The sequence below is a fragment of the Jaculus jaculus genome, chromosome 3 (assembly GCF_020740685.1).
Source record: "Jaculus jaculus isolate mJacJac1 chromosome 3, mJacJac1.mat.Y.cur, whole genome shotgun sequence".
Lineage (NCBI taxonomy): Eukaryota > Metazoa > Chordata > Mammalia > Rodentia > Dipodidae > Jaculus > Jaculus jaculus.
The window spans coordinates 28,562,024-28,579,516 of NC_059104.1; the positions used below are offsets into that span (position 1 = coordinate 28,562,024).

A 17,493-nucleotide genomic window follows, 5' to 3' on the forward strand; every position below is an offset into this window, starting at 1 on the left:
GTTATTTTTACCCCTACATGCTTTATTCTATTGCAGGATTGAGCATACAACAATTTAAGCATGTTGCTATAGATACTCACTTCAATATTAAAAAAAAAAAAAAAAGATTGTGAATCTGTGTGGTGGTAACTTTAATCCCAAGCATTGGGAAGCCTCAGGCAGAAGGAGCACAGAAGTTTAGAGCCAGCCTAAAATATGTGGTAAGACCTCATCTATAAAAACATTTTTATTGAAGTCAAAGAAAATAAAAATACTGTTAGGACCCAGGTGGGATGGAACACAGTTTAATCCCAGCACTAGGAGGCTAAGATGGGAGGATCATTATGAGTTCAAAGTCAGTATGGGGATCCAGAAATCATTTCAGAGCTATAGTGAGATCACAACTCAAATAATAATAATAATAATTAATAATAATAATAATAATAAATTTTTTAAAAAGCTCTATCTGAACATGAAAATCAAGGGGTTCAAATCTTCACGCTCACTTTGAGAATATCCATGAAACTGCCCAAGTCATCAAGGGTATGCATATACAAAAATCCACCAAGTATCTGAAAGATGTCACTTTAAAGCAGAGTGTGCCATTCAGGCAATACAATGGTAGAGTTGGTAGGTGTGCCCAGGCTAAACATTGGGGCTGGACACAGGGACAATGGGCCAAAAAAGAGTGCTGAATGTCTGATACACATCCTTAAAGATGCAGAGAGTAATGCTGGACTTAAGGGTTTAGGTGTAGACACTTTAGTCACTGAACAGATCCAGGTGAACAAAGCACCCAAAATGTGCCACTATACTCACAGAGTTCATGGTCGGATTAACCCTTACATGAGCTCTCCCTGCTACATTAAGATGATCCTTACTGAAAAGGAACAGATTGTTCCTAAAACAGAACAGGAGATTGCACAGGAGAATATATCTCAGAAAAAAACTGGAGACAAAAATTTATGACATGGGAGTAAATTTAGCATAAAAATAAATGTAAATAAAACTACAAATGTATATATATATATATATACATATATATATATATTACATAAATAATAAATATATATATTTGTACATGTATGTGTATATATAATACACATGTATATATGTATATTGTATACATACATATATATATGTCTGGAGAGAAGGCTCAGATTTTAAGATGCTTGTCCACAAAGCCTAAGGACCATAGTTTGATTCACCAGTACCCACATAAAGTCAGATGCACAAGGTGGCACATACATCTGGAGTACATTTGCAGTGGCTAGAGGCTCTGGCACTCCTTACTCTCTCTGCCTCTTTTTCATTGTCTCATAAATTAATTAATTAATAATAAATGTTAAAATAATTTTATATTCATCATGGTATATGCAATCGGCAATTATCCTCCTTCAGGTTTCACTGTCAGCAGTTTAGTTTAGCTAAAGGGGAAGCATTAAATAGGATAAAAAAAATTAACCAAGCATAAAATAAAAATAGGCAACAAAATTTTTAAAAAGCATTGGTTTATAACTTTTATAAGATAAAGAATCCACCATCATCATAATCAATGCAGCAATCAATGTGCTCCAGCCAGGTCATCATCCCTCCTGACTTTTCAAAAAAGCACCCTTTCTTACCTCTTTTCTCTGGTCACAGCTTGCAGTCCTTTGTGAAGCATCTGCCCACCTCAGTCTAACCTTGTCCTCATCTGGCCAAGTCTTCATTTTATACTTTCTGTGAGCAATCTCTGCCCATACCCTACTTCTAAAGGTATAAGCTATTGTATTTAAGACCAACACAGAATATTTTCCCATATTAACTCCTGTTACTTTATTCATCTCCTCAAACGTTATTAAATGGTATCTGCATAACAGAATTCATAGTTATTGATTGCAGTTGATATGTGATTCTAGTCTTCTATTCTAGAAATACATATGTATATATGAATATTCTATAGACGTAAACATGCATATATAGATAAAATGAAAATTTGTTTGTTCTTTTAAAATTTTTCCCAACTTTTACAAATATGTTATTCATTCAGGAAACTATTTTACTTTTTCCTACATTTTCTTTATTTTTTAATTGAAATTGCATACACATTTCTATATTCTACATAAAATATAATTTATATATATATACACACACATATTCCTGCATATTTGCTTTTCTGGTTTTTTGTCATTTCAATTAACCAAATATACATGGAAATGAAGCAAAATTACCTTTTTCTTTGTTTATCATTTACTTTTTAAAATCCCAAAACATCTAATGGAGAAATGTACACCTAAGTGGCTATTCAGAATGATTTAGTAAACACTAAACAAAAGTTTATGCTTATAAGTACTATATAAACACATGAGAATTTAGTTTTGTCAGTATAATCTAGTTCAATTGCTGTAGGTTGAACCAACATAAAACGGAACAAGAAAACCATAAATAATTTAAAGTGCTAAACAAAACATATAGAATTAGAAGCCATTAAAAACCATAATATGCTTGCTCAATGCTTAACACTGGTATTAAACCAACCTAAGAATATAAATTTATCTAAAGCATCAAAGCTGATAATTTTTCTTTGAGAAAATTATTCACACTGGGATATTTACCCTCATTAGAACACTTTAGATAAAGGCATATCATCTTTCTCTTTTGGAAAGACAAATGGGACAAGGTGGTCCTATCTTGTTACACAGAGCTCTGCTACTTATAAGCCCTTCAGCCAGGGAGCTGTTACTGAACTTCCTTTCAAAAGGAACATAATGCCAGAATTTTGTTTGTTTGTTTTTTCAAGATAGGGTCTCACTTAAGTCCAGGCTGACCTGGAATTCACTCTGTAGTCTCAGGGTGTCCTTGAAGTCACAGTGATCCTCCTACCTCTGCTTCCCTCATGCTGGGATTAAAGGTATGTGCTACCACACCTGGCTTAATGCTAGAATTTTTAAGACCATAAACATAGTTAATATTTCTAGCTGAAATATGTACATGAAACACTATAACTACTATATGTTGTAATTAATATTATAGTTATCTTTTAAATTTCCAATAAATTAAGAAATAGACTTTATTCAGAAGGAAGAAAAATACCATGTATAAGGTTTGGTATCAGTTTGCTTATTTTATTTTTATTTTAAATTACTGTTTATTTACTGCTTTATTATTTTTTTATTTATTTTTGCATTGGTGGCAGAATTTCTCATTGTTTCCCAAGTGGGCCTGCTTTACCTCCACCTACCTCACCCTTCCTTGTACTTGGATAACAAGTTTGTACCACCACCACATACACTTAGAAGGTATTTATTATTACTATTATTATTACCACACTACCTACAAAATACCAGTATAATAGATGGTGACGTCAAAATAAAAGGGAGAGTGATGAGAAGGGAGGAGAGATTATGGACAGACATTTGCGAAGGGGAAAGTAGAGGGGAGGTAATTATCTTGGCTCATTGTCTATAATTATGGAAATTGTCAATACTGAAAAAAAACTAACGGGCTGGAGAGATGGCTTAGCAGTTAAGCGCTTGCCTGTGAAGCCTAAGGACCCCGGTTCAAGGCTCGATTCTCCAGGACCAACATTAGCCAGATGCACAAGGGGGCGCACGCGTCTGGAATTCGTCTGCAGTGGCTGGAAGCCCTGGTGCGCCCACTCTCTCTCTCTGCCTCGTTCTCTGCCTGTCGCTCTCAAATAAATAAATTTAAAAAAAATACTAATAATAAAAGAGAGAAAGGCAGAGAGAATGGGTATACCAGGGTTTCCAGCTGCTACATACGGACTCCATATGCAAGTGCCACTTTGTGCATGTGGCTTTACCTGGGTAATGGGGAGTTGAATTCAAGTCATTAGGCTTTTCAAGCAAGCATCAAAAGTGCTGAGCCATCTCTTTAGCCATATATATGTGTGTGTGTGTGTGTGTGTGTGTGTGTGTGTATTTTTTTTTTCTTACTTGACAACTTCTCTACTTAAAGACAACAAACCATGTTATTTCCTTCCTCTTCCCTGCTTTCCCCTTCATAACTCTGCTCTCCATCATATCTCCTCCCTCTCTCCATTAGTCCGTCTTTTAATTTGATGGCATCATCTTTTTCTCCCATTATGAGGGTCTTGTGTAGGTATTGCTAGGCACTGTGAAGTCTTGGATATTGAGGCCAAATTCTGTCTGGACAGTTGTATGTAGGGAGTGGTACCCTTCCTGTGGGTCTTACATTCTTTCTGCCACCTCTTCTGCAGTGGACCCTGAGCCTTGGAGGGTATGAGGTGTTTCAGTGCTGGACACTCCTCTGTCCCTTCTTCTCAGCACTATGTTGCCTTTTGGGTCATCCCAGTGGTCATCACCATTTGAAAAGAAAAGCTCTAAACAGAAGTGAGAGCAGCATTAATATATGAATATGAACATTAAGTGTAGTGCTTTCAGATGAGAGTAACATATGCATTTATCCAGACAAGAACAGGCATTATACCTCTAAGGCTGATGATCACCCCTGTCATAGGATTTTGATTAGGTTTTCAGTAACAGGCATGTATTTCCTCCTATACAGCAGGCCTTCAGTACAATTAGAGAACAGTTGGTTTCCCCCAGAGCACACATGCCACTATTGCGCTCATTTAGTCATTTGGCCTGCCTGGTCAAACTTGCGGCTTCCACTGCCCATTGTTTTCACTGCTGATGACTTCTATCTCCCATAAGGCTGAATACAGTGAAGCCTTTTCCAGCTTTCAATTGGCTGGGTGATAGGGAGAAGGTTTTCTTCTCAGCACCAGCTTGATTTCTCAGTTATTTTGCTGCTCAGGCATTTGAAGTCTTTAGGAATAGGGTCTTATCATCTCTTTCTCACAGGAAACCAAGGGACTTGATGATAGTGTATAATGTTTTGGAGGTAACAGGGACCACCCTGGCCAACAACTCACTGGAAAGTATTCCATCCCATCCCTGGCACTGAAATTTTTCTAGTAACAATCTATGGCTTCTGGATGTGTCATTATTCAAGAAGGTAGATTTTCATATGTCTTATTCAAAATATCTTGAATTTTGATTGGCCATCCCCAATTCTTCTTTTATATATTATCTTCCCCTGACCTTGCCTTTCCCCTCCTTGTGATCTGATGTATGTGCGTGTGGGGGTGTGTGTGTGTGTGTAGTACCATCCCCTTAGGACCTTCCCTCTCCTCCTCCTTTATGGCCTTTTTCTCAATGATGGGCCTCTGCTATTAGAAACTTTGTTGTATATACAAATCACGTGCTGGTCCCATTCTTCTCTCCACCACCACTCCAGGAGGGCCCTTCTCAACGTGCTTAGTTGTATTTGCCAAGGTGCTATAGGTTTTGAATGTCTTCAGTGTCTGTCTCCATCACTCTGACTCAGGTTGACTGGCTCCTCATAAGAACAACACTCATGCTTAATTTGCTAATTCTGTTATTTCACCTGGACCCTGGCTGATGCAGAGGTGGTAGCTCATTTCATGATAAAGATTCAGTTATCTTTTTCTTTGTCATATTGACGGATTTTGGTTCTCCCTGGTTTGCAATGTCTTCTTTTTAAAAAAAGAAAAGAGAGAGAGAGAGAGAGAGAGAGATCCTCCCTTCAAAAGTGATAACAGCATAAGCTAAATGGGATAAGCATAGTTAATTAAGAAGAATTTGATGGGTGTAGCCTCTCTTTTGAAAAACTACTGGGATCTTCTCACTGGAGCCTATGACCCTGGTCTATATAGGGTACTGACTTGGATTCTAGTACCAGCTATGGGTTTAGGCACATAACTGACTGCTGCCCCCATAATGCATGACCCACAATCCACTTCCATCCCCAGTTAGGGAGGCCTCTTCAGAATAGGGGAAGGAAGGAGGGAAAGGATGGTACCAACATGTGATGTTTACATACATAATATGTTCATATCTAATAATAAAAGGAAGGACAAAAATAAATGAATAAACAAATAAATAAAGTTAAATGGTAAAAGAAGTAAAAAGTTAGGGATGGAGAAGGGAAGGCCAACCTAAACTAAAGATATAATGAAAAAGCCACATAGAAACTAACCTGTGTGTTATCTAATTAAAAATAAAATTTATGAAAGGGAGAAAGAGAGAATGTTGTTACCTTAGCAAGACCTACACAATATTGGGCCCAGAAATATCCTATCATGAATAGGGAAGGATTGAGAAATGCATCAAAAAACACAAGGGACTACTGAAGAAAAGGAGTTTAAAGGAAAGGGGATGGGTAGATGGGACAATAAAAATGATGGGAGGAGTTAGGAAAATAAAAGAAATGTGGAATAAACACACCTATGCTTAAATAACAACCAAGAGAATGGCTGCCCTGCTGTTTCCCTCTCCTCATGTGGTATTAGCAAGAAAATTCAGCTTCTCTGATAAAATGCTTTACACTCTTTTCAGCAAATAGTACCAAATACAGCTATAGACAATGGAAAGAAGACAGGTTTAACCAGGATAGAACAGGTACATGGGCTGATTAGACTTCTTGTACTTAGATGCTGAATGCTGTTTTATTAAGACTAGAGATTGATAGATTTTCATGTTTAACCTATTATGCCAACTATAATGTATTTGGAGAAAATAGTACATAGTCACAGATAATTTTGTGTGGGTCCTGACTGATACTAACATGTTTTTGACATCATGAAGTGGTCTTCTTCATATAAAGATGTTATAGTCAGCTTTATTTTGCTGGGATCAACTTCCAAAAAAGACACAGTTATGAGAGGAAAGGTTCCTTTGAAGCTTACAGATGAACGGGAAGTTTCATAATGGGAAAAGTAGCTGACCCCCTTTCACAGGTCCATGTAGAGAGAAATACTACCACAGCACCATAAGAAAGCACACTCCAGGAACCCCAAACACAGCTCAAGTACTCTGCACATCTTAGAGTAGAATTCAGATCGCCCCCCAGTAAAACTTTAGGGCTGAACCTCAGGATCCACCCAGTGATACCTCCAATACCCAGGTAGATAGAAATCCAAGAAGCTTTAACAAACTCCTGAATCTATTTTGGGACATCTATTCAAATTACCACATTGTGCCCCTGGCCTCCAACAGATACATAACCATCTCATGTTGTATATTGTTATAGTCCAATTTCAAAGGTCCCATAGTCTTTAAGATAATCCCAAAGTCCAACTCTCATTTGAGATTTAAGTCTGTGTCTTAACAGTGAGTCCTACATTATCAAAGCAAGTTATGTTCTTTCAACATATAAAGACACAGAGTAAACATTTCCAAATGCTGTAAAGCATAACAAGGAGACAGTGGACCACTGCAAACTTAATAGCTATCAAGAAAACACCAAATATCTGCAGCTCAAGTCCAATATCATAAACAGTGGCTGAAAATCCCCATATTTTCTAATTCTCCCCCAGCTAAGTTCAATGGCCAGAGGAAACTTCTATCTAGAGTCACACTGCACCATGGTAGCCCTTGCACAGTCCTGGTCTACCCAAAACATCCTTGGGTCTCCATACAAAGCATGGTTCATCTTCCAATGGCTCTACTGGCCTATCAGGGTCATAATGCCCTGCCTATAGGCCATGTCTCAGCGGTGGCTCCTGGATCCACGTGTATTTCATGTCCCATTTCATGCATTTTTCATGTTTCCCATACCAATACTAGGTGGGCAGGACACAGCCATATTCTTAATTCAGAAATAAAATAAAGAACATCCTCCTTCTTTTTAGTTGTCTCCTTTCAAAAAAGTTTTCATTTCTACCATTCTGTCTTTCCTCAGGCATACTTTCCATTATTTCAATGTAAAATAGTTTGTAGATCTACCTTAACCATGGTAATATTTCTCTAACAATAGCAGCTTTAGCAACCTGTCTCAGTGACAGTAATCTTAATCTTGCTTGAACTTTTTCAGACTTTAAATGTTAAATTTTTTTGTCCTGTTCCTTTAGCCAAGTGCATAAGTCCATTACAAATTTAACCCTGATAGAACTCAGTGCATAAGAACACTGCCAGCCCTATGCCAGCAGTACAGTTCCAGCCAAGTTTTCTGCAATCTATCTTTCCCTTTAGAAAGTTCATAAACCTAGCCTTCAAATACAATTCTCTCTGCACTTATCATATACAAACTCTCACCAGACTGTTCCATAAAACTTGGATCACCACTCTGGACAGCATCCTCTGCTGCAAGTTCCAAGTCCATGCCCATTCCTGCAAAACAAAGGTTCCAAAAGACCTAAATCCACATGGGAAGGTACATAATGCAGCCAGGACTAACTTCCGAAACAAACACAGTTATGGAAGGAAGGGTTTACTTGAAGCTTATAGATCCAGTGGAAGTTTCATAATGGAGAAAGGAGCTGTCCTCATTTCACAGGTCAACACTGAGAGAAATACCCCTATCAGCACTGTTAACAAGCACACTCCAGGATCTCCAGGCAGAGCTCAAGCACTCTGCATATCTTAGCATGGAATTCGGATCCATGCCCAATAACGCATTAGGGCTGGACCCCAGGATCAACACAGTGATACCTCCTGTAGCCAGGAAGATGGAAAAAACAAGATGCTCCTGAATGTATTGGGGAGCATCCATTCAAACTATCACATAAGCAAGGTTAAATGGAAAAAATCTTAAATGTGAGATTGCCTGGTTTGGGGATTCTCAACACATTAGAGTAGGTTACAATGTTAAAATTTTTTCTTGTGTTTTTCAACAAGTTAAATCTCAATAAAAGAGGAAAGGTAAGCAATCATAGTTATTGGAAAGACAGGTTTTTTTTTTTTTTTTGTTTTTTAATTTGCTCCAATCACTGTCCATGGAAGAAGAGATAACTCACCCACAGAAAACCCAACAAGGATGAAGACCTGAGCCATAGGAGACAACTGGAGAATGGGAAAAAGAAAGAAAGAAAGAAAGAAAGAAAGAAAGGAAGGAAGGAAGGAAGGAAGGAAGGAAGGAAGGAAGGAAGGAAGAAAGAAAGAAAGAAAGAAAGAAAGAAAGAAAGAAAAAAAAATAACTAGAGAAATTTACCCAAATTCTCACAAAAAGAATGGCTCCTGAAAAGTATATGTTTCTTCCATTGTAAACATGAGAACTTAGAAACTATTATATTGATAACTAGACATGGAACCACCTTAGTTTAAAGTTCATTTTTCAAAGGTTGACAGTGTGTGAACCAATCCTAATTCACAGAGAGTCCTCAAACCCTGATCCCAATCATAAAAAGAGATGCTGGACTAAGATCTGTAATTTAATTACTCCCAGTAATTCTGTATATTATGGCATACTGTGTTTTACAAAAATATCAAGTTTGGATAATTGTGCAATGTGAGCAAAGTCATTTGCTTATATTCATTGTTTTTGACATTTTCCCTATGGACATTGTATATCATAATGCAGGTTAAGTGAACAAAGTCTTTGTGAAAGAGAACTCACTGAAGGGCCACACTTTTAAAACCATTAGTGATGGGGAATGGAGAGATGGCTTAGCAGTTAAGGCACTTGCCTGTGAAGGCAAAGGAAGGACCCAGGTTTGATTCCCAAGGACCCAACTAAGCCAGATGCACAAAGGTGGTGTATGTGTCTGGAGTAAGTTGGCAGATGCTAGAGACCCTGGTGCACACATTCTATCCCTTTCCTTCTCCCTATCTTTCTCTGTCTCTCCCACTATTTCTCTCCCTCAAATAAATAAAAATATTTTAAAAAAAAACAACCTTACCATCAATTCAAAAATGGCATTGTGTTTGAGTGCCATTGTTAGGAAAATAGTTTCATAACATAGTTTTTCAGTTTATTGCTAATGTACCCATTCACTAAGGGTTCAATATTAAACTCTGGAATAGTCTTACTGTCATAATTTCTTAGCTATTAGATTGAGAAATTGTAGAAATGCTCTTAGGAATTATAGGACTATTAGGAAAATTAATTTATGTTTCTCAAGTGTTCACATCAATGGCTAGGCAACTGTGACTAGACATGCAATGTTCTTATGAACTAGACAGATAATTCTCCTTTATATCTCCATGTCAAAGCATTAGTAAAACTATACATCATAGACATGGCAAATGCAAGCAGTAAGTGGGTTAAGTCACATATGAGACTTGACAGAAAATTTTGACAATCGCAATAGTCTTGTAGTATAATTAATTTTTGTTCTTAATAATATTAAATTTTAAATATGGATTGTTTTAATTTCTTGGAAATATGTGGCCTGGCTAAGTAACTCATGTTGAAAATTTGTTCTTTAGTTCCAAAAAAAAAGTGATTAATAATATCATTAGAAAATCTACTGTTAATGTGCTGAAGTTCTGATTATGAAATCCATGTGAAAATTATCATTACTTACCTCTTGCCATGGAAAGGTATGTAATCAGGCACTTTTCTGAATAGAAATAAAATGGTTAAATTGAATTGAGCAGAACATAGCTTTTCTTTTATTTGACTCATCTTTGTTAAAGTTTATGTTTATCTCTACAGAAGACAGGCAGTTTCTAAATATAATAATTGGGGTTAGAAGTAGATTGCTGCCTTGTACGTGACTAAAACATAACTCCTGTTCATAGATTGTTAAGGACTGTAGGCCTTCCATTTTATTGGAATGAATAGCAAGATCTCTGTGATTAAATGATGAGTCATTATTCATCATATTTTATGAAACCTAACTTTAGTTTTTTTTTGAAAATGCTACTTGAATATATTACAGAATAATGTATTTCACCAATCAGTTCCATATGTGTGACACTTTTGTCAGTTTATCCAGGTTTAGATAATAGTTTTTTCTAACTAATAGGGCCTTATTATCTTCATTTTACAAACAGCAAATAAAGATGGAGGATTAAACGATTTTCCAAAGGCAAAAACAGGGTCAGTGTGAGCATACGGATTATAGCTAAGTACACTTTGATTCCCAGGGCTGGCTGAAGATGATTAAAAATGCCTCTCTCAGTCTGTCTTCAATAATTAGTTAGAAGTTGTTTTCTGTTAAAACCTAAAATGCTGATGTTTTCTCATGCAAAAAAAAAAAAATCCTAAAATCACTAAATTTTCATTGGCATGGGGGGAAATTTTGAAAGATAACTTAGAAGATATGTGCTGTATTGTTTTCTGTGGATACATTATATCTCTTTTTAATCCTCTTTCTTCTTACTTTTGCTAATTCACTCTTTCAAAAAAAATCTTATATCAGAAAAATGTGGTCTGAATTTTAGTATTTCATCCTATAGCACATTATAATATTTATATAAGCCATGTGGATCATGTCCATGTGACTTTGTTACTATAGCAGTCCCAATCTATTAGTCACAGAGGACTATTCAAATATCACTGTAAACAATCCTAGGATTTTAACCTTGTAATAGACCCATACTTGAAAATGGAATACTTTCACTTCAGTGTTTTAATATTTACTCCCTTGCTAAATCAGGCTTCCACAGTCTTATGTAACTATTGTATATTAGTTTGGCCTACTCTGCAATACCACAACTTAGATACCTCCATCATTTTGTTAGCATTAACCTGCTTATTCATGTCCATCACATGCTCTTATATTATTTTTCTCATAGCATTATTTATGGCTATTTCAAAAAATTGGTGTATCTTTTATTGAATGTTCTCTGCACCCACACAGCAAAGAAAAGAGATGAACAGACCAGGAACTATGTCAATTTTCTATACCCTCCCATATTTCCAGGAGAATAGAGACTAGAAGAACATCCAAGAAAGAGGAGATACCAGTGAATAATGCTAGTAATGGATGACGATTATTTAGAACCCACAGGCTAGATGCAGAGGAATTCAGAGAAGACATACAACACTGAGTAGCTCACATCAATGAAGTGAAAGACCTTCTAAGCTGTGATGAAAAGCTGATGATAAATGCTTAGATGTGAGTAGCAGCCTAGAAAGATAGAGATATAACCACAGCTTAAAACCTAGACTGGCACATTCAAAGAAGATATTGCTGAGAAATTATAAAGACCAAGTTTTAAAAGACTAGAAAACTGAATTTTTTCATGGTAGCTTACTACATAATCTAGCAGTAATAGATTGGAAATTGTGTTTTTCAGAGATGTTTTTGGAGTTTTTTAAACTCCTCTCTCTCTCTCTCTCTCTCTCTCTCTCTCTCTCTCTCTCTCTCTCTCTCTCTCCCTTTTCATTTAATTACTTGGGTGAGAATGGGTGTACCAGCGTCTCTGGCCACTGTAAACAAATTTCAGATGTAAGTGCCACTTTGTGTATCTGGCTTAATGTGGGTATTGGAGAATTGAACTTGGGCTGGAAGCCATCACAAGTGTATATATACTGAGCCATCTCTCCAGCTTCCTCATTCTTATAGTCTAAAAACTTTCTAAGATATCTTACTGTCTTTTTGTTGACTAAGGATTATATTTAATCTCTACTGAGGACTCATTCATTCAGTATCTACAGATGGATATTAATATTTTCTCTCAGTATACTATATGGATTTTTCACTGAAGAAAATTGAAAAGTTTTTTAGAACAAAACTTTACACCATTTATTGAATTGTATATGGGAATAATGCTCACACAACAAATAAAATTCTGTATACTTTTTTTTCTGAAATAGTTTTTGCATTTCAATGAAAAATTACAGGAAACAAAAGTAACTGTCAAAACTTGGTTATTGTGCACGATGCTGAAGTAGTCATTGTTCTGCAATATCCAGATGATACTACTTATTAAATAAAATAACATGTAAAATATTAATTATATTTTATGTTCATGAAAAACTAAATTATCACTTTATTCAAAACTAAGTTGAATGATTTCATAGTGAATACAAAGATTTTTTTTTCATAATTGGTTCACACAAAAGTATGTGATTAGGAGAGATATTGGGTTTATTTTTATTTATGTTGTCAAAGATGCTTCTGTAAACTTAAACAACAGTTTATTGAGGGACTTTGCAATATTGGTGGTGAATCTGAATTACACTGAGTCCAAATGTTCTATTAAAAATTTAAGCTAATCTGATTTTTTTCACAAATGAGGTAAAAAATTTATAATTCCTCATTACCAAAAGATTATTTAATGCCACAATGAAATTTAAAAACCTATATATAAGTTGCTTTAAGCACCCCATCATTCTTCCTAAATTTTCTTCTCATTTTATTCATTTCTTTCTTGCCGGGCTCCTCCCCGGCAGGTAGTGCTGAGGAGGGACCAGGCCCACTGGTTCCTCCCAAGGGGTGGAGAAAGAGGGTAAATGTCGGATGACTCAGAACCTCTCCTAGTCACCAGAGAAAAACCACACTGAGTTGGGAGTCTTGTTGAAGCAGGAACTCACTTTATTGTTACAGGTGGTTGCCTATATAATGTTGAGGACAAAGGTGGGTATTCTAGGATGGGGGGAGAGGTAAGGGCCAGTAGTAAACCACAACCTTTGAGATGATTGGCCCCAAGCGTTTGCAACTCCTATGCAGAAGTAGCAGGCCAGAAGCCACTAGGCGTCTTGCTGAGTCATAGTTGGCCAGAGGCAGTTCACCAAACGTTAGCTAGGCTCAGGAAATTCTACTAGGCCTCATGCTTGGGCCTCTCAAGGCCCAACATCTCCCCCTTTTGTTTTTGTAACAGCATTACACCATGGCCCCTGTCTTAGATTGTCCCCCTCTGGGGATCTTTCCTGTCACTGGGTACCATGTGTTTAGCTCGCTGAGAACCCACTCCATGGCCTATCTTAGGTTGTCTCAGTCAGTCTGAGATCTTATCTGGCATTGGTCACATGGAAGGCAGTGGAGGTGGTAGTGGGTCATCTGAGGAACTTAATTCCTGAGTTGCCAGCCTGTGGTAATGTATCTCAACCTGATGGAGTTTTATTACCTCTAGCCACTGGTGAATGAACTGTGTAATTTTGTATTACACAAGGCCTGACAGTGAGGATAAGGAGGAGGGTAAGGAGGGGCCTAAGTAGAGAGAGGTGGTAGGGTAAGAAGTCATGTAAGCCCATCCACAGCAGGTTGTCCTGGAGGTCCCACTGCCTCTTCTCCAAATCTTCCTGGAGCCTCTTAAAATTGTCCTGGATGATTCCCAATTTATTGGCCTAAAAGCAGCACTTTTCCTGTAAAAACAAGCATATGCCTTCCTTTTCGGCTGTTAATAGGTCTTGTCCCCTCCTGTTTTGTAGGACTACCTCAGCCAGGGGATCTAGCTTCCAGGAATGATATCTATATCTAGGATTAAGGTGGCTGGGGCACAAAGGCCCATCCTATTTGTGGGCAGAAAGTCATAGGCCATCCCGCCTTCACAAACATAAATCATTCCAGAAAGCAGGCAGTGTTGACCACTGGGCTCAGTTGTGCTAAAAGTACAGAAGGAAGGATGAATGTAGCCCACACCTATACTGGAATTATTAGGGGAAGGCAGGGAACTAAATGCAAGTTCCAGAGGAAACATTGGGAAAAGTTGGTCAGGGATGGGGAAGGTGGCTGAGCAATTTTTTAAGGTCGTATGGGCAACTGTACTGCAAGCAGCCGGGGAGGCCCATGTTAGGTGCCAAATGCCAGGCTCTTCCCCAGTGGGTAGTGCTGAGGAGGGAGCAGGCCCACTGATTCCTCCCAAGGGGTTGAGGAAGAGGGTGAACGTTGGATGACTCAGAATCTCTCCTAGTCACCGAAGAAAAGCCACACTGAGTTGGGAGTCTTGTCGAAGCAGGATCTCACTTTATTGTTACAGGTGGTTGCCTATATAATGTTGAGAACAAAGGTGGGGATTCTAGGATGGGGGAGAGGTAAGGGCCAATAGTAAAACGAACTTTGAGATGATTGGTCCCAAGCACACGCACACTGGAATTCCAACTCCTACACAGAAGTAGCAGGCCAGAAGCCATTAGGCGTCTTGCTGGAGTTATAGCTGGCCAGAGGCAGATCACCAAACTTTAGCTAGGCTCAGGAAGTTCCACTAGGCCTCACACCTTGGCCTCTCAAGGCCCAACACTTTCTAAAATATATTTTACATTAAATTATTTTTCTAGACTTTTGAAAATCTGTTTATATTTGTAATTTATATCAAGTAGATCCAGTATAAAGTAGAGTAATGGGCAATTTGGGAAACTCAATTTATCCACTCAAGGCACTGCAGGCAAAATTGATGTTATTTGTCCTTTCAGTCAAATAAATAACCATGATTCCTTAGATGAGAGAAAATGTAAAAGAAACACTTATTGTATATGGTGTTTCAAAACATTACTTTGAGCACTTTACATATATTTTCTCATTAAATTTTCACAGGAAGCCTGTAAACTTGGAATTATATTATCCATTATAGATGAGGAAATTGAGTTTTCAATGTTAAATAACTTGTCTAAGACTAAATTTTAAACTCATTAGATTCTGACTCCAAAGCCTGTATTTTTGCCCAGAACACTGTCTGGATTTTCCTTATTACTAGTCATGAAAAGAAGAGGAAAGTAACTTTCTCGTTGAATCTTAGTAACTAGTTAGAGGAAAGGAGTACCCCATCCTCAGAATATAAATGGTATTATTCTCTTCTATACCCCAACTTTAGTGCAATATATGTTGGATATAAACCACACAAATCAAAATGTTGATAAGTGGAGGGATAAACATTAGCATGTCAGCAATGTGTAATATGTAACATATGATAAGCATAAATTGTGAACTCATACATTACTGAACTCATTGATAATTGTTGCAGCTATCTTCTTGTTGCTGGGACAAAGCACCCTACCAAGCAGCTAATGGGAGAAAAGTTAACTTGTCTTAGAGGCTCGAGGGAAATCTCTATGATGTCAGGGAAAGAATAGCATGACAAGAGGCTGGACATCATCTCTCTCTGGCAGATGCAACATTGCAGCATGTGAATAGGCTGAACACTGGTAAGAAGAAGCTGGTGATAATGCTGTAAGCCCACTCCCAATAACACACCTCCTCCAGAAAGGCTCTAATTCCAAAATTGCCACCAGCTGGACATCCAGCATTCATAATACATGAGTTTATGGGGGACACCTAATTGAAATCATTATAATAATGCACAAGGAGATTGAATCAATCCCAATGATATCAAGCTAATTCACTAAGTGAATTCTAACAAACACTGAAAAGAGAATTTAAAGCCAATCATTTTAAAATTTCTCCAAAATAGTAGAGAAAATTGCTAAATGCAACCCATGAAGCCAATGCTATTCTGATTGCAAACTCAGAACACACAAAAATAAAATGAAGTTCACAGAAAAACGTCTCCAAATAACATTGGTAGAAAATAATAAAATTATTATCTACTTAATAGCATAGCACATTAAAAAGATCATAAAAAGCAATTAGAAAGTGTTGAGTTCTGTGATACACAACGTTTCAATGTACAAAAATCAGTAAGTTTGTTAGGCATAAGAACATAATAAAGATAAATAACATATAATCTTCTCAATATATGCTCAAGTATTTAATAAGTTATCAAAAATAATAAGAAATCCATTCAAAACTAAGTATAAAAGAATTTCCCTTCATATATACAAGGCCATATATGATAAGCACACAATTAACATTATTTTCAAAGGTGGAAATTGGTCCTATGCAAATTTTCACTTGTTAATATGCTATTTATATACTTCATTTTGGCAGATGTGCCTATTCAAATGTTTCATTTGTTCTTTTAAGGCTGTTTTAAGTATTTTCATTTGATTTAAATTACTGACTTTAATGAAATATATCTTTTTTTTTTGCTTTATGTACATTTCTTTTTTTAAAATTTATTAGTTTTCTTTGTAGCAAATACAGGCAGTTTGGTACCATTGTTTAGACTCATTCATGACCTACCCCCTCCCAATGTCACCTCCTTGTTGATGTAAATAGTTCGTGCATTGTGGAGTTAGCCCACAGTTCTTGGTATGATAAATGTCTCTGCATATCATGACTCTGATATTCTTTCTGCCCCCTCTTCTGCAAAATTTCCCTGAGCCATGTTGTGTTCATTTTTGGTCTGCTTCAGTGATGAGTTGCTAGGGGCCTCTGAGGCTCTGGCTCTCTGGTTTGGTAGGAGTTGATTTTACTCTGTGTTGGACTCCTTCCCCTTTGTGCTGGTATCCGATTCATCAGGAAAACAGCACCCTTGTTTGTTTTGCCAATTTTCCTTAGTTTCAGTCGGGCCCCTTTTGAGGTATGATAGGGCAGCTCTCTCCTTAGGATCTGCATCTATCTGAAAAAGAGAAGCATATTCTCCAATGGAGAGTAAGTTAGCACCGGGAAAATTGAGATAACACTTCCTTTTTTTTTTTTTTTGGTTTTTCAAGGTAGGGTCTCACTCTGGTCCAGGCTGACCTGGAAGTAACTCTGTAGTCTCAGGGTGGCCTTGAACTCATGGCTTTCATCCTACCTCTGCCTCCCGAGTGCTGGGATTAAAGGCGTGCGCCACCACGTCCGGCATAACACTTACTTTTTTAATAGAGAGTTTAATAGGTGTAGGCTCTCTTTACCCCATGATTGATGGTAGCTTGATATTGAAGAGTGGTCTTATGTTTAGATATGATTATGACTTGTTTCCCAGCTCCAGCTATGGGTCCCGTACCACTGAGGGGATCAGTTAGCCAAATCAA

At 37.2% G+C, this 17,493-nt stretch overlaps 1 pseudogene; it reads left to right on the forward strand.

Annotated features, from left to right (window-relative positions):
* Positions 1 to 461: 461 nt before the first annotated feature.
* On the forward strand, positions 462 to 948 carry LOC105944605 (annotated as a pseudogene).
* The last annotated feature ends 16,545 nt before the right edge of the window (positions 949 to 17,493 follow it).